The following is an 18721-nucleotide window of genomic DNA, read 5'->3' on the forward strand; positions in this document are numbered from 1 at the left end:
ACAGGCCTCCTCAGCCGTTCTCTCAGCCTGACATGTCATCCCCCAGACCCACCCTTGATTTTCTCCACCTGCAAGAGTCCCAGGATCAAGTTTGTCTCCCTCAGGAGCCCTCTCAGAAGCCCCCCTGCCTCCACAGTCCTTTCCTTCCCCTTAGGAATGGGACTTGCTCCAGACAGCCCTGTGCAGAGCTGTCCTGCAGGTGGCTGTCTTCTGCCCCAGGCTCATGGGGGGACAGTGGCTGATGAGAGTCTGTCCCATGGAAGGTGTCTGGAGAGTTAGGGAATTTGCTCCAGGACCATGGGAGGGGAGGAAGGGGACCATGACACATGGGGGTGATGCCCTTGATGGCATGAAGCCCCTCCACTGCCTTCTTTCCTCTGGCCTCCCTTCTGAGCCCCGATCATGAGTCAGGAGGGTAGAAAAGTTCACAGCAGGAAACTCTCAGCTCTGAGCAGTTGTCAGTTTCCTATGATTCTAGCAGGATTTGCTACTCCTCCATGATTTACTCAGACATCATGGATGATAGAAGCCAAAGCTAAACTGAACAAGCGAGAATGAAGGATTAATTGGCTGAGATAACGAAACTGCCTAGAGGAAGGGATGAGCTAGCCTTCTGGAAAACTCAAAGTGGGGACTTCCACATTGTCAGCCTCCCTCCCTGCCCTCCCTCCCCTTCCCTCCCTTCCCTTCCTTCCTTCCCTTCCTCCCTCCCACACCCTTCCTCCCCTTCCCTCCCTTCCCTTCCTTCCTTCCCTTCCTCCCTCCCACACCCTTCCCTCCTCCTCCTTCCTCCTTCCCACCCCTTTCCCTCCTCCTCCTTTCTCCCTCCCACCCCCTTCCCTCCTCCTCCTTCCTTCCTCCCTCCTCCTCCTTCTTCCTCCCTCCTCCTCCTTCTTCCTCCCTCCCTTCCTCCTCTTCCCTCTCTCCCTCCCTTCCTTCTTTTCTTCTCCCCTTTCTCCCTCTTCAGAATGAAAACAGCTTTGGTGTTAATGGACAATGTAATTACTGCTTGGCTACTGTAAAGTGAGAGTGATGTGTAAGGTAGGCCTATCAACATTCTGACAGCCATGTGGGCCCACAGGCAGCGAGTGTTTGCTCTAGGGGCCGGACAGTCAATATTACAGGCTCTGTGGGCCATATGGTTTTAACTCTGCCTGTGAATGCAACTATAGACAAAATGTCAATGCATGGGCATGGCTGTGTGCCAATAAAACTTTATATACAAAAATGATGGGCTGGGTGCGGTGGCTCACGCCTGTAATCCCACCACTTTGGGAGGCCGAGGTGGGTGGATCACGAGGTCAGGAGTTCAAGACCAGCCTGGCCAAGATGGTGAAACCCCGTCTCTACTAAAAATACAAAAAATTAGCCAGGCATGGTGGCGGGCGCCTGTAATCCCAGCTACTCGGTAGGCTGAGGCAGAGAGTTGCTTGAACCCGGGAGGTGGAGGTTGCAGTGAGCCAAGATCGCACCACTGTACTCCAGCCTTGGTGACAGACCAAGACTCTGTCCGCCCCCCTGCCCCCCACCCAACCAAAAAAAAAAGATGATGGCCTGGATTTGGCCTGTGGGCTGTAGTTTGCCAACTACTGCCATAAACATTTTCTTCTGGCCTCAGGCATCAGCATCATTCTCTCCTATGACAGAATAGTGGAGGGGGTGAATGTATGGAGGTCATGAGTCCAGCATCTCTGGGCCCTCTCCACCATGGTTTATGACCAAGGAGGAAAGGCATGACTCCCTGCCAGCCCAGCCTGGGGATGCCAGAGGTGGACTGATTGACCTGGCATGAGGCAGGTGCTCAAGTCTGGATCAATTGTGGAGGGAAGTGTGTGGCTCTTGGTGGTGGAGGGATGTGCTATTTGATGAAGGGTGAGCAGTTTGGGACATGCAAAATGATGAATGTCCAGTACATTTTATATCCCTTGAGCAGAGCTCAGCTTTTATGAAACCAGTCTTACTAATTACTATGGCATGATTTCTTAAAAAGTAGATTGTTTTCACTTACTCTGTCCCATCATTTATTGTTTACACAGAAGTTCGGTGCATTTCCTGACTCCTTCCCACCTCTGTGAATGCGCTCCAGGCTATAGAGTATCTCCCAACAGATATTCTTCAGTCCAGAGGACTCACAGTATTGGCCTCCTGGGACTTACTTGGTTTCTTGCTGACATTTCCCCTGTCCCCATGGCCCTTTTCCACACCCCGCCTCCTACCTCCAGTAGGTCAGACTCTGGGAGGCACTGGCAGACTCACATCCAGCTGGATACCATCATAGCTAAAGCAGTGCTGTGATCTTTGTGCTTCTGCCTCTGTGGGTAGAGCCCTGATCCCCTCCTGTGGACCTAACCCGCCCAGTGCAGGTGGACCCAGCAAGCAGAGCTGTGGATTCAGGCTGGTGGCTGAGCCCCTCACACCTTGGAGACCTTGGGGTTCCTGCTCGTTGCCTCAGGACTGCCTCCTTCCTGGCTGTTGGGGCTGCTGTGCCCAGCTCACCTCTGGGGTCAGCCTCTCTGGGGCCGGCTTCTTGCTACAGGTACAAGACTTTGGCATTCTCCTCTGCTGAAAAATGCAGATAATGATGAACGTTCCTTGGGGTGCTGTGAAGAGCAAAAGGATTGCGGAAAGCACATGCAGCTCTCGGCTCATCGCCGGGCTAGGGTGACCATCTTCATCTACCCTGAATCCTCCCAGTTTTAGCAATGAACATCCAGCATTTCAGGAAACCCTCAGTCCTGGGCTAAGGAAAGCTACAGTAAGTGCCACTGGGGCTGGCATTGCTGGTTTCTTCCAGTCCCACTGTGGCCTGCACAGGGACGATGTCCTCCCACACCTCCATTTCCAGTGTGGAGACGATTCAAGGCCATCATGTGAACAGCTCCTCGGCCTGCTGGGTGAAGAACTGAGAGATCAATCCCACACTCTGGCCTCCACCTATGTGTGCCTCAGCCTTGGTTCCTCCCCTCTCAGGCCATCCTAGGAGAAGCCAGGTCCTCCTGGGGGTGGTGGGGGTGCGGGGAGGTTTGTGGCAGTGCCCTGCTGCCCACCAAACCTGACTCCCGACTCCTCCAAGCTCATGCTGCTGCTCACTCAGGGTTGTGGGACCGCCAGCCTCCAGCCACCCCTCTGCTCCCTTCCACCTCCTGCTGTGCCAACTGGGCCCTGTACACATGCATATGATAACCCCCTGTCTGGCCAAGCTCTGTCCACACCCCTCCACCCTCCTGCGATGCCAGGTGCTGCCTCCTGGGACTCCCTCTCTTCATGATAATATGCATTGATGCCCTTCTCTGACATTTAGCTGTTTTCAGGGAGGAGTAAACTGCATGGTGGGCTGGACATGGTGAGCACAGGGTGAAACAGACTGTGAAGGAAACTAGATGGCTAGGCTTCAGGTCGGCGCCTTCCATGGACATGGGAGTTGTTGGGAGGGCAGTCAGCAGGAAGGGGGCTGCATTGGGAGGGGCTTGGAAGATGGGCTGGGGAGATCCCCAGGAGGGAGGTAGCGAGGGGCTGCCACCTAGGTCTTCTGCTTCCTGTGAAGGACTTGTGGGGGAGACCTCCTCTCCTCCTGTGTCCACATGCCCGTGTCAGACTGCAGCTGCCACTGGCTCCACAGGACAGGAACCCCTGAGCTTCTGCACTGTTCCTGCTGTCAGGGCCAACCTGACAGAGTTAAAGCCAATTCCCTCCAAAGCCAGCTAGACTCGGGGTAGATTCTTCTAATGCCACTTTGCCCAGTGATGCCCTTGCTTCAGGTTCATATTAACCAAATGAACATATTGCATGAGATGGTTTCAGCCCTATACGAAGTAGTTGGAATTCTATTAGATTTCCCCTGATTTTCTTCCTTGTGAGCATTTGTTGTTAGCTAGTCTAGCACTCTAGTGTTTATTACATATTTCTACTTTAGGTAAAATTCATCAAACAGAGTGCTTCTCAATATGCATTCCTCTGCGGGGCTTGCTATTTCCTTCTGCCCATTTTGGTGCACAGTACAGTTTTGGTGTCTGTCCCTGCTTTTAGGGGTGCCGTCTGTGACCAGTGACCCCAAGAAAGCCACACCCATGGTGCTATATTAGCACCTGCACCCCCACATCAGAGCCATCAGACAGAAATACCAACTCGCAGGGGGCTGAAAAAATGCTTTCTTATTATAAATGTACATACAACTCATTGAACAATATATGGAACATCTCCAAAGCACAGATAGAAATAATTCTCTATTTTTGTACCACCCAAACTTACCATTACCAGGTGGTTCAAGTCTCTTCCATCCTTTCTCTGTGAATGTCTTATTTTTCATTCAGTTGATCCATTTGTAGTCAACAGATGTGGATTTTCTTTTTGTCACTAAGTGTTAGAACATAAGCATTTGTTTAATATCACAAACAAACTTTCAAAAACATACGCCATAGAGTGTGGAATAATAGGTATTAGAGACTTGGAAGGGTGGGAAAGTGGGAGGGGTGAGAAATTACATAAAGGGTATAGTATACACTATTTGGGTGATGGTTATAGTAAAAGCCCCGACTATGCAATTTATCCATGTAACAAAACTGGATTTGTACCTTCTAAATCTGTATTAAAACATATTTTAGGCAGGGCACAGTGGCTCACGCTGTAATCCCAGCACTTTGGGAGGCTGAGGCGGGTGGATCACGAAGTCAGGAGATTGAGACCATCCTGGCTAACACGGTGAAACTCCATCTCCACTAAAAGTACAAAAACTTAGCCGGGCGTAGTGGCGGGCACCTGTGGTCCCAGCTACTCAGGAGGCTGAGGCAGGAGAATGGTGTGAACCTGGGAGGTGGAGCTTGCAGTGAGCCGAGATCGTGCCACTACACTCCAGCCTGGGCGACAGAGCAAGACTCCGTTTAAAAAAAAAAAACAAAACCAAAAAAACCCAAAAAACAAACAAACAAAAAACCCATATTTTAACTGACTGTATATTTCTTTCTCTCTCTCTCTTTTTTTTTTTTTTTTTGAGACAGAGTCTTGCTCTGTTGCCCAGGCTGGAGTGCAGTGGTGCAATCTCAGTTCACTGTAAACCTCCACCTCCTGGGTTCAAGGAATGCTCGTGCTTCAGCCTCCCAATTTGCTGGGACTACAGAGGTGTGCACCACCACTCCCGCTAACTTTTTTTTTTATTTTTTATTTTTAGTAGAGACAAAGTTTCACCATGTTGGCCAACCTGGTCTCAAACTCCTAGCCTCAAGTGATCTGCCCATCTCAGCCTCCCAAAGTGCTGGGACTACAGGCATGAGCCACTACGTTCAGCCAATTGACTGTGTATTTCATTGGTTAGCTTTGCCATGGTTCAGTTAACCAATCTTCCCTTGCTGTTTATTCCAGTTTTTCCATATTATAAACAATAACAAAAAGAACATTTTTGTGCCTAAATACCTTTTTTTTCCATATTTATAATTATTTTGGCTTTGGCAAATAATTTGCTAAATAGTACCAAAGAACAGATTTGCAGAAGTGAAATTATTTGCTCAAAGAATACAAATATTTGCAGAGCTTTTGTATATATTTAAAACTGTTATCCCCAAAATAGTGATATTACTAAGCTTATTTTTTATGTATCAAGTTTTACACTTTTACAAAAGCAAGTCTAATTCTTCTTCATGTCATTGATAATTCTAAGCCTTGTGACATCTCTCTTCCTAGATTAAATATTCAGTTATAGTTTCTTCCTGCATCGCTTATGTTACTGCATGTAATTGTTATTATTGTTTGTTGTTACAGCTACCTGTTTGGTCTGGGTGGGATTTCTTTTGGCCCACCCTGTGAGGCACATGGGCTCGAATGGCTGGCTTATGACTCACCTGGGGCATGAAAATTAAGAATAACCTGGGCTCCTCAGCCATGCTCCTTCTCTGAACCCATCACCTTCTATGCATTCTTTCTGATGGCTGGAAGGGCTTCTGTTTGGGGTGTTTGGGGTGTTAGGAAGTGTGAGATGCTGTGAGGCTCCACGGAATGGGTGGACGGGTGGCCCCTATATGGTGTGGCTGAGGAAGCCTCCCTCCAGGTGGCCCTGCTGTCATCTCTGCACCCCAGAACCCTGGCCTGACCCCAGGACTCCACAAGGCCTGCTGAGCAGCCAGGCTGTTCCCCCATCTTGAGTAGCCACTCTGTCAGGTCATGCCTGGCGGGAATGATGAACTTTGTGTCAACTGCTGATTACAGAAGGCTGGGGCAGGTGCTGGAATGCCTCTTGGGTGAAGCTAGGGAGGTGCTGGCCCTGCCTCCCCAAGCCAGGCTCACAGGCCTTTCGGAGTCCTGATTTTGGACTCCCACAGCACCCCGTGGGACCTGGAGATTTTTTTCTCTTCAACATCCATGTGAAGATGCTTCCTGAGGAACTTCCATGAGCTCAGCACTAGGGCAGGTAGTTCTGGGGATGCAGAAAATAAGAGCAGGGGTGTCCAAAGCTGGTTGGGGGGTGGTAGCTTCTGGGGACTGAGAGTAAGGTCAGGGCACAAGGTGAGGACAGAGGGGCAGGTGGGAACTGGTAGCGATGGCAGGGCTCTCACTGGGGGACCCTAGCTGGGCCTGAGTGGAGAGGCCCAAAAGGCTTCCTGGAGGTGGTGACTGAGCTGGGAAGGAAGCAGCACAGGCAAAGAAGGACAGGCTTTGCAGGCAGGGCTCAAAGAGATGGAAGAAGAGAGGGGAGCAGCCATGAGCTTCCCAGGAACTGCAAGTGTCTGGGTGAAGTGGGAGTTCAGGATACCCCTGGACTTGGAGGCCTTCAGACAATCACAGACAGCAGGACCATGGCAGCAGAACCCTGGGAGAGAAGGAAGAGGCAGTGGTGTCTGCTGGCTGCTGGAGCAGAGTGGTCTTGCAGGCAGCTCAGAGGCCCAGGGATTGTCATGGGCAGAGGCATAGGGATCGGTCCTTGCTGAGGCTGGGCACTGAACAAGGTGGTGCATGAGACAAAGCTTGGAGTCCGGTCATCATCCCCCTCCTCAAGCTGCCACCCTAGCTGGAGCTGGATTCAGGAAACGACAGCCCTTTTTCCTCATGGGGGAGGTACCTGGCTTTGGACAGACCTGAAGGAGGTTCTCTCCAGACCTGGAGGAGGTCCATGGAAGGCAGCAGGCAGGGAAAGTGGCTGTCCTGACCAGACAGCAAGGGGTGGAGGAGGAGCCGGCTGTGGCTGCATGACCTTGAATGACCTTTGACTCCACAAGCATAGTGTCTGTGTAACATGTGCCTTGACAGTTCATCTTGAGGTTTAAACATCATTCTTTAAATCACCCTCCATGATGCCAGGTATCCTACCTCTCAGAATGAGAGGGCAACTGGCTGGTGTTTTTCAAGCGGACCACCCACAGCCTCACTGAGACACCTCTTATGTCCAGGAGCCAGGTGTCCAGGTCCCTGTGCAGCTGTGGTGCCATCGTGTCCTGGACCCTCGCCACCTTGGGGGCCCGTCAGCGCCTCTCTGGAGCCTACAGAGGCACCTGGCAGGCTGGCAGGCAGCTTTTATGTGCCTAGTTAGGGTTTTATGGTGCAGCCGGGAGGATCTGCATCTGACAAGGCGTGCATGTGACTGCGGCGTCTGTGTTCCTGGCCGGGCCTGCCTGAGAGCAGAGACCGGCGGGGTCACCCTGGGGACCGGGCGCCGAAGCCCAGCCACAGAACAGGGGTCCAGGCCATATTGGCTAAGCCTTGCCCCTCCTGAGATACTCATTTCCATTTGTTCATGAAAGGGCCAGGCTGAGCCAGGCCCAGGGGGTGGAGGAAGTGGGGCAGGGAGGCCTCCTGGCCTGGGAGAGCTCTGGGAGTGCCCCTCCAATCCCCCCCAGGGCCAGCTCCAGGTCCTGGAAACTCAGAGGACAAGCTGCAGGACCGGCCACCCCCCTATCCCTCTCTCTGTGCAGTTTGTATTCCAGTGGGCAAGGTGACAATAAACCTATAAGTAGACAAAGTAGTCACAGGATCGTTTCTGGCAGGGTGGCTCTAGGAAAGACAGGATGCAGGGCCAACTGGGAGGATGTGACAGTGACTGGTGGTTGGGCTCACCTGGGGAGGAAAGGCCTACTGAGACATGAGGAAGCTTAGTCGCCAACCATCAAAGGGCAGGCAAGGGGACCACTTAGCAGTGAGTTTGGGGTGCTCATGGTGCAGGCTGCAGACCAGAGCCAGGGAGAGGCAGGAAGTGGCAGGGCCAGGCCTGGGTACTCTCGTCTTTGGTGAGGAATCTGCATTTCTCTTTGATTGGCACTGTGGCACTTGCAGGGCTCACAGTCATGTGAGTCAGGTAATCATTAGGGGAGGTGGGGACACAGTCGGCTGCACACAGCCTAGAGAAATCAGCTCTGCCTGGGCGCTCATGGACAGGGAGTGCCTGGGACCATCCCCACTCACACCTAGTGACCTCTGTCATTCTCAGAAGTGCCCTGATCTGGATGATTAATTATGTGGTCAGCTTGACGATGGGCACCCTCACAGAGGGAGAGATAGTCCTGCCTCCTGGAAGCAGAGGATGTTCACCAGGCAGGCAGCAGGGAAGAGGATTCCAAGTCCTGGAATTAGGAAATGCATAAATGTGTTGGGAATTGCTGAAAGCTCGGTAGGGATAACTCCTGGACTGTCAGGGGAGGGATGCCAAAGAGGCAGGAGTGGGGCTTGAGAAGACTCCGTGGAGTTTGGACTCAGTCTTGTAGCCTTGGGTTGTTGAGAGTCACAAGAGAGTTCAAAGTCTGAGAGGAACACAGTCAGGCTTATGTTTAGAGAGAACTCGGTGAGGACTCAGGCAGGGGAACCAGGGAAGCAAGGAGCCGAGGCAGGGGTTGAGGAAGGAGGCTGTCATAGTGTCCCAGGCAGGAAGTGTCAGGGACCTGACCTATAGCAGGATCATGGGGTTGTAGAGAAGGATGGATATGGACAACTAATGAGGCGGGCTCAGCGAGGAGGAGCAAATGTGGGTGGGGCCCAGGTAGGGCATAGGGCTCTGGGTGGAAGCCATGGAAAGCTGGAGAACCCAAGGCGAGGACAGCAGAGCTTATCTTGTGCAGTCAGAGGGTGTCAGGGATGGTTGACGCTCTCCTGCCAAGTGTCTGTACCCTTCTTCTGTATTTCCCAGCCTTCCTTGCAGTTGGTGGAGGCCACGTGGCTAGCTCTTGCCAATGAGAATGTGAGCAACAGTCAAGTATCACTTCCTGTCCAAGGCAGTGTGTAGGGGGTGAGGTCCTCCACATTTCCCACCTCGTGAGCTCTCTAAGATGGCAGAAGAACAAAGTGGAAGCTACTGGATCCCTGACTTCCCATTTGAGGAAGGCTGTCTGACTTACATAGTGAGCCTGCAATGACAGTGAAGCTGCTGAGGCTTAGGGACTTGCCACTACTGTTCATGAGGGTCCTGTATCCTGATTGCTCACATGAAGGGCAGTGGGGCAGGAGGAGGTGACAAGGCACAAGGGCAAGCTCATCCAGAGAGAGGAAGAGGCTGGTTGCTGTCCTCACTGCCCGTCCCAGATTCACCAGTCAGGGAGCCCTCCTGCTCCCTGGGGAGACTGAGGAGACACGGGGCTACAGCTGCTCTTTCCAATGCATTTGCAAGGATGAGAGCTCTTGGGTGTTCATTTCATCTCTGAACCCCTTATGGTTTAGCCTGTGGTCAACCGAGGCAAGGCCGTCCTGGAGGAAGAGTCAGCAGCCAGAGGACTGTCCAGCTGCTGCCATGAGGCCCCTGCTCCCCAGGATCAACCACTGCCCCTTTATTCATGCACCTAGCATCCCTGGCGAGCAATTTAGCTTCTCCCCATGGAATACTCTAAAATGAATCAGAAGGGAACAGTACAACCTAATCCCAAGGCTCTACCAAACTCTGGACTTTTAATTATAGCACCATTCTGGGACCCATTGAATTTAGAAAACAGAGGCAAATCCTCAGCTACTAGGGCAGTTAATCCAGGCAAAGCAATGCTCTCAGCTTTTTGTATTTAGTGAAAGCCACATTGAGGTTACTGTTGTCAAAATCTAAAGCAGAGATCCGGTGACAGCTGAAGGAAAGAAAGTAAATGATGTTTATTGGGTCTGTTTGGCAAAACTTCCCTCCTATTCTTTTGTTGTTGTTTTTCCTTTCCTAGTATCTTTCTGTAGATTTTTGTCCTGGGAAATCCCACTTAAATAAAGATGTGGAGTTTAGTAAGTTCCAGTCTTCTGGGGTGCATCCATTGTCCACATTTATCTTATCCAGTGCTATTCTCCCAAGTCAAATCTTCCCCTGCAAAAGGTAATTTCCATCTTAGCAACGTTTAAGCAGGCCTGGACTCCATCCGTCGCTGTCCCACCTGGCTATGCTTTGGGAATCTTGTCTCCTCTCTGACCATCCTTAACATCCCAGTTTGATACATTTCTTCTTGGGCTTTTCCCTCAAGGCATGGATCACCGTTACACTCTGGAACTAGCCTAGCTTCCAGAATGCCTACTGAGAAGTTCAATGTCCTTTATTTCTATTTATTTCTGTGTAACCTTTCTTCTCCAGTTTTGCCCTCTGGAAGTTTTAGGATCTTCTTTTGATTCCCTGTGTTCTCAATCTTCATGCTGATGCACCCTCAAGGGTGTTTCTGCTATACATTGTGCTGGCCACTGTGCAGACTCTTTCTGTGTAGAAACACATGTCCTTCCAATCTAAGAAATTTTCTAATTACTCCCTTAGGTTTCTTACACTTGTCCCCCGTTTCCAATCTCTCTCTCTCTTTAAATATTTATTTAGTTGTTCAACATTTATTTTACATCCAGGGGTACATGTGAAGATTTGTTACATGGGTAAATTGTGTGTTGCTGAGGTTTGGGGTATGAATGATCCCATTATCAAGGTAGTGAGCATCATACCTGATAGGTAGTTTTCCCACCCTGCCTCCCCTTTTACTCTCCAGCTTCTTGTAGTTCCCAGAGTCTATTGTTTTAATCTTTTTGTCCATGTGTACTCAATGTTTAGCTCCCATTTATAAATGAGAACGTATGGTATTGATTTCCTGTTCCTGTGTTAATTTGCTTAAGATATTGGTTACCAGCTGCATCCATGTTGCTGCAGAGGAAATTATTTTTAATGGTTGCATAGTATTCCACAGTGTATAGATTGATTCCATGTCTTTGCTATTGTGAATAGTGCTGTGATGAACATACAAGTGCATGTGCTTTTTGGTAGAACAATTTATTTTCCTTTTGGTATGCACCTGGTAATGTGATTACTGGGTCAAATGGTAGTTCCGTTTTAAGTACTTTGAGAAATCTCCAAACTAATTTCCATAGTAGCTGAACTAATTTGAATCCCCACACACAATGTATAAGCATTCCCTTTTCTCTACAACCTATCCAATATCTGTTATTTATTGACTTTTTAGTAATAGCTATTCTGACTGGGGTGAGATGGTATCTCATTGTGGTTTTTATTTACCTTTCTCAAAACATTAAAAGCCACCTATGACAGACCCACAGCCAACATCATACTGAATGGGCAAAAGCTGGAAGCTTTGCACTTAAAAAATAGAACAAGACAAGGATGCTCATTCTCACTTCTGCTATTGAACATAGTAATGGGAGTCCTAGCCAGAGCAATCAGGAAAGAGAAAGAAATAGAAGGTATTCAAATAGGAAAATAAGACATCAAATTATCTCTCTTTGCTGATGATGTGATTCTATACCTAGAAAACCCTAACGACTCTGCCATAAGACTCCTAGTCTGATAAATCACTTCGGTAAAGTCTCAGGAAGCAAAATCAATGTACAAACATCAGTAGTATTTCTATACACCAATAATGTTCAAGTTGAGAGCCAAATGAAGAATGCAATCCTATTTACAATAGACACACACACACACACACACACACACACACACACACATCCTAGGAATACATTTAACCAAGGAGGTGAAAGATCTCTATAAGGCATACTACAAAACACTGCTGGAAGAAATCATAGATGATACAAACAAATGGAAAAATATCCCATGCTCATGGATCAGAAGAATTGATATTGTTAAAATGGCTACACTGCCTGAAGCAATCTACAGATTCATTGTTATTCCTATCAAAGTACCAATATTGTTTCAAAGAATTAGAAAAAAAAACTATTCTAAAATTCATATTGAACCAAAAAAAGAGACCAAATAGCCAAAGCAATCCTAAGCAAAAAGAACAAAGACAGAGGCATCAAACTATCCAACTTCAAACTATATCACAAGGCTATAGTAATCAAAACTGCATGGTATTACTACAAAAGCAGACACATAAACCAATGGAATAGAATAGAGAGCCAAGTAATAAAGCTACACACCTACAACCATCTGATCTTCAACGAAGTCGATAATAACAAGCAGTGGGGAAAGGACTCCCTAAGCCATGTGCAGAATAATAAAACTGAACCCCTGCCTTTCACTGTATACAAAAATTAGCTCAAAATGGGTTAAAGATGTAAATGTAAGATCCCAAACTATAGGAATCCTAGAAGAAAATCTAGGAAATACCATTCTGGACATTGCCCTTGGCAAATAATTTATAACTAAGTCCCCAGAAGAAATTGCAAAAAGGCCGGGCACGGTGGCTCACACCTGTAATCCCAGCACTTTGGGAGGCCGAGGCTGGCAGATGACCTGAGGTCAGGAGTTAGAGACCAGTCTGCCCAACATGGCAAAACCCTATCTCTACTAAAAATACAAAAAATTAGCTGGGTGTGATGGCAGGTGCCTGTAATCCCAGCTACTCGGGAAGCTGAGGCAGGAGAATCACTTGAACCCTGGAGGCAAAGGTTGCAATGAGCTGAGATGGTACCACTGCACTCCAGCCTGGGTGACAAGAGCGAAACTGCATCTAAAAAAAAAAAAAAGAAAGAAAAAGGAAAAAAATAGAAATTGCAACAAAAACAAAAATTGACAAGTGGGACCTAATTAAACTGAACAGCTTCTGCACAGAAAAATAAACTATCAACAGAGTAAGCAGACAACCTATAGAAGGGGAGAAAATATTCACAAACAACACATCCAACAGAGGTTGAATATCCAGAATTTGTAAGGAGCTTCAACAATTCAATAAGCAAAAAACAAAGAATCTCATTTAAAAATGGGCAAATGATATGAACAGACACTTCTCAAAAGAAGACATACATGTGGTCAGCAAATATATGAAAAAATGCCGATCTTTTTTTGTTGCAGTTCTAGTTTCTGGCAAATTTTTAAACTTTTATTTCCAAATGTCTTTGTTGTTTAAAAGATTTTAGTTATTATGTATTTTTATTTCTAATAATCCTTTTTTATTATCAGTTTAATTCTTATACCTTCTTGTTCTTTTTTTATGCAATTTTTTTTCCTCTGGCCTCTCTGAGAATCTTAATGCAAGTCTATTGGAGGTCTTCTTTTGCTTCCTGCATCACCTCTGTTTTATTTGGCATCTGTCTTTCATGCTGCAGACTTTTCTCAAATGCCTGAGGATCCTTTGCCATTCATTCAAATTGAAGAGATAGTCACTAGGAACCCAAGAATGAAACAAAACAAACGAGACAAAATCTACAAGAAGTCACAAGAAAGTTCAGTAATGTGGCTGGATATATTTCCCAAAAGCCAGAAAGCTTATAGAAATGATATCTAACTAGAAAAATAGTAGGAGATCAGATGTCACTCACAATGAGGGACCCAGGAATTATGCTAGCAAATAATAGAAATTCTTTTGTATTAGTCAGGGTTCTCCACAGGAACTGAACCAATAGGCTATATATAGATATACATAATAGAATAGATTTATTATGAGAATTGGCTCACACATTTATAGAGGCCAAAAAGTCCCATGATCTGCCATCTGCAAGCTGGACACCCAGGAAAGACACTGGTGTAAATCAGGCTTGAAGTTCACGGTGCTCATGATGTAAGTCCCAGACTGAGCCCAAAAGCTGAGAACCAGGACCACCGACGTCTGAAGGCAGGAGAATATGGATGTCCCAACTCAAGCAGAGACAATGGCTCTCCCTTCCTCTGCCTGTTTATTCTAATCAGGACCTCGAGGGATTGGACGATGCCCACCCACACTGGGAAGTGCCATCTGCTTTACTCAGTTCCTCCATTCAAATGTGGATCTTTTCTGGAATTACCCTCACAGAAACACTCAGCAATGATACTTTACCAGCTGTCTGGACACCCCTTAGCCAAGTCAAGTTAACACATCAAGTTAACCATCACAGCCTTCTTGGTGACAACACGAATGCCTCATTAAAATGTCTAAGATAAGAACTGATTCATACATGGAAAGAATTAGCATTGTATTCATTTTAGTCCTCTGAAATTTAATCTATAAATCCAATGCGATTCCAATTAAAATTCTGGAAGGTTTTTTTTTTAATGAACTCAACAAAATGGTTATAAAATTATATGGAGGAATAAAAGTGTATGAATAACTAACACACTTTGAAAAACAAGAGCATCTATTAAAAAGCCAGTAGGGTTAGATAGGAGGAATAAGGTCAAGAGATATTACTGTACAACATGATGATTATAGTAAATAACAATGCATTGATTCTTGAAAATTGCGCAGAGTAGATTTTAAGTGTCTCATCACAAAAAGATAAGTATGTGAAGTAATGGATGTTAATTAGCTCATTTAGCCATTCCACAATGTAGACATATTTCAAAGCAACATTTTGTACATCATAAATATATATAATATTTGTCAACTAAAAATAAATTTAAAATCCACTAGAACTGACAAATGAGTGTAACAAAGTTATACAATACAAGCTTAATGTAAAAAATTGTGTATCTACCAAATCAAAAAATCAGAAATTAAAATTGGAAAACAGCCCCATTTATAATAGGATCAAAAAATGTGAAACATCTAGGGATACATCTGATAAAGAAAGACTAGGATACTGACAATTCTAGGTCATTGTTGAGAGAAATGAAAGATCTAAACAAATGGTGAGAAACACTGTATTCACAGATCAGAAGACTTAATATTAAGATGTCAATTTTCCTCAAATTGATTTACAGATTCAATGCTATGCTAATAAAAATCTAAAAGGAATTTTTTTTGTAAGACTGAGAAACAATTATAAAATTCATATGGAAATTCAAAGGACATGGAATAACCAAAACCCTGAAAAAGAAGAACAAGTTTGGAAAACTAACATTTACCAATTTCAAAACTTATAGAACTGCATTAATCAAATCAGTGTAGTATTTGTGTCAAGACAGACAAATAGACTATGGAACAAAGTAAAGAGCCCAGAAATGGACTCACACATACATAGCTAACTGATTTTGAATACTAAGACAATTCAGTGAAGAAAGGATAGTATTTTGAGCAAAGGGTGATGGAGCAATTGTATATCCATATGCACAAAAAAACTTTGATTCACACCTCATTCTCATCATGTATGTAACAAAAATAAACTTAAAAGGCATCATTGACTTACAAGTAAAACCAAAAGTATAAACTTTCTAGAAAAAAATTTCTAGAGGAAAAATAGGAGACAGAAAATAAGAGATTGGGAGACAATATTTGTAAATTGTGTATCTCATAATTTGTGTTGAGAAAATATTAAAAACTCTTAAAAGTCAACAATAAAAAAAATCAACCTAATTAAAAACTGGCAAAAGATCTGATCAGATGATTTACCAATAAAGTTATAGAGATGGCAATTAGCATATTAAAAAAATGCTCAACAGAATTAGTCATTAAGGAAATGCAAATTAAAATCACAATGAGACAGCAGTCTTCCTCTATCAGAATGTCTAAAATTGAAAAAAAAAATTACTGACAATATCACATGTTGGTGAGGATGTGGAGCAATAGGAACTCTCATTAGTAATTGATAGGAATGCAAAACGGTATAGACACTTTGGAAAACACTTTGGTAGTTTCTTATAAAACTCCACTTGCCTGATGACCCAGCATTCCCACACCTAGGTATTTACTCAAGTGAACTGAAAACTTCCTTCCACACAAAAACTTGCAATTGCTTGTCGTGGTGTTACTCATAATCAACAAAAGCTGGGAATAATGAAGATATCCTTCAACAGGTAAATGGATCAACAAACTGTGGTATGCCATGCAGTGGAATAAAACTCAGAAATAAAAAGGAATAAACTACTGACTTAATAACAATAAGGATAAATTTCAAATACATGTGTCTAAGTAAAAGAAGTTAGACCCAAAAGATGCCACTGATGTGACATTCTAAAAAAAGCAAAATTACAGAATGGGAAGGATCAATAGTTGCCAGGAGCTGGGGGAGGGGAGAAGGTTTGACCACAAGAGGGCCTCAATAGAGAGTGTTTAGGGGGATGGAACGTTCTGCATGCTACTCGAGTCATAGATACTTGACTCTATGCCTTTGTCAAAGTCCGTAGAACTGTACACCACAAAGAGTGCACCTAGCATTGAGCGAAGAAGGTAAGAAACAGAATGAAATATCTCAATACCATATATGTAAATTAGAAATTCGCACATGTACAATACAATATATATTTTAAGAAATTATATTAAGTACATCATAATGACTGCTTATGGGGAGATAGGATTGTGGCTTGAGGATAAAGGGGAAACAGACTAAAACAATAGTGAACGTTGCATGGGCCAATGGTGAGAGAGTGTGTGCTGAGCTGAGAAGTTCAAACGCGTCTATTTGAAATCTAAACAAAACAAAATATAAAACTAAAATTCAGACCAAGGCACAAAAAGCTGATTGGACACTCTGAGTCCCAGGCATGTGTGTGAGTGAGGGCTGGGGCTGGTCTATTGAGAGCCTTCCCAGTAGTGTGATTAGGAGGGACCTGGTCATCCATTGAGGGACCCCAAATGTCAGTTCATTTTCTCTTGGACAGCTCTGGAGCTTCCATCTCCTCTTGGGGGAGGGGCAGATGTAGCTGCCAGGCTTAAGGGAGTGGAGGAGGGAAAGGGCGGAGGATGCGAAGGCTCATCTGGAAGTTCGCTTCATCCCTTTTGGAGTGAGGCACTTACACAAGTCCTTAGCAGTAACTCATGTCCCTGAATCCAGAGCGTCTTCTCTCCAGGTTCCCCAGGACGGATACCGCGAGTGATCTGAGGGCTCTGGGAAGAAACTCACCTGGCTCTGCTGGGTATGGAGAGGATAGGAGAATGCATTTTTTCTTATTCAGAGTTCCACAAAACCTCTGTTTTTAGCTCCACATCTCATTCTCACCTTTATCGTTCCTGGAACCTCCAATTCCAGAGCCCTTACAAGGTGTTACTGAGCCAGATTGCAGGCTTCTTACTGTCTTCCTTGCTGTAGGCTTAGCTTTCACCTTTCTAACTTCTCCAAATTTTGACATCTCTTATCCGCTGCCACCTCTATTTTTCTTTTCTCCTTCATAGATTTATGGATTTTAATTCCATTTAGCCATTTTACTGGAATTTTGGGAAATAAGTGGATACAATGCCACTTTAATCTGCTATGTTTGCTTGAAGACAACACCATGCTATTTTACTGGGCCTCCATTTTCTCCTCCTTAATGTGGGGGTTAATGGCACTATGGTGAAATGAACTCAGGACCACAGCCAGGTGTGGAGGAGACAGGACAAGATGAGAAGGTAAGAGTACCTAGTTTGGATTCCCGGCTCCACTGCATACTGCCTAGGTGAGTTTGAGCAAGTTGCTCACCCTTCGTGAGCCTCAGTTTCCTCAGTAGTAAAATGGAGGTGTTCATACTGCTTCTACCCAGTTCCACAAGGCATATAGTAGGTGTTCGCTCTATGCTATTTTTCTTTCCCTAAGGGAATGCATAAACCGGCAGTCTCAACACTATCATGGAGAGATTTGTTATACGTGGCAATTATGGCAATGGGATCCAAATGGGTGTCTGAAGCAGGGCAGAGTCCAGTGAGAATTTTTCCTAAGCAAAGTCTCTCCCACTCCTCTGCCCTGTTGCTCAGGGGTGGAAGCAGATTCCAGACTCACTATCTGAACTCTGGGGGCCATCAGGAGATTTCCGGCAAAGCTGGGCTTTTTTCCATGCACAAGCAGGAGCCCATAGGTCTGAGTACCAGGGGGGCAGGAGGGAGGCAGCAAGGAGCCCTTTCCTTCGTGTGTCATGGTGTGGGGGGTGGGTGGAGGTGGGTTGCCCACTGGGTGGCAACTGATAACAGACCTTTTAGGCAGAGAACAGGAGTTCCTTGAAATCTTGAGAGTTGAGAGGTTCCAGAAAGACCTTGCCATCCAGAAGAAGTGATACATGAGGTTCCAAATATGCATGTTCCCTGGGTCATTTTTTTGCTTAGCTGCATGCATGTGAGACGTGAGCCTTATGTCACAAGGGTTCCAATGGTGTGATGCATCTTAGATCTTGTCCTGGTTCTGCCAGGAATTTGGGCCAGCCACTTCCTCCCTCTCTGAGCTTAGTTTTTTCATTTGTAAGAAGGGCAAATACACAGCAAGTGCACTCCTCATGTGCACAGCTCCAGTGATATGTGGTGTACTTTCCAAATCTTCAGATGTGTTTGGAACACTGAGCTTATATATCCATCTTCAGGTTGACCCAGTGGAAGATTCTGCAGGTAATTATTTTGCTGATGGCTTTTAATCCCTTAACAGACAGATATTCTTTCTGGGACCATGACACTGTTGTGGCACAAGTCTGTGGGGTCTGGAAGCATACCCATGGTCAAAAACATCCTCCTTTGGTGGGGATAACAGAAAAATAGTAGTGGTGATGGAGAAACACAGAGATGTTTGCCAAGTCCTGCCAGGTGCAAGT

The sequence above is a fragment of the Pan troglodytes genome, chromosome 8, assembly GCF_028858775.2.
Source record: "Pan troglodytes isolate AG18354 chromosome 8, NHGRI_mPanTro3-v2.0_pri, whole genome shotgun sequence".
NCBI classification, from domain to species: Eukaryota; Metazoa; Chordata; class Mammalia; order Primates; family Hominidae; genus Pan; species Pan troglodytes.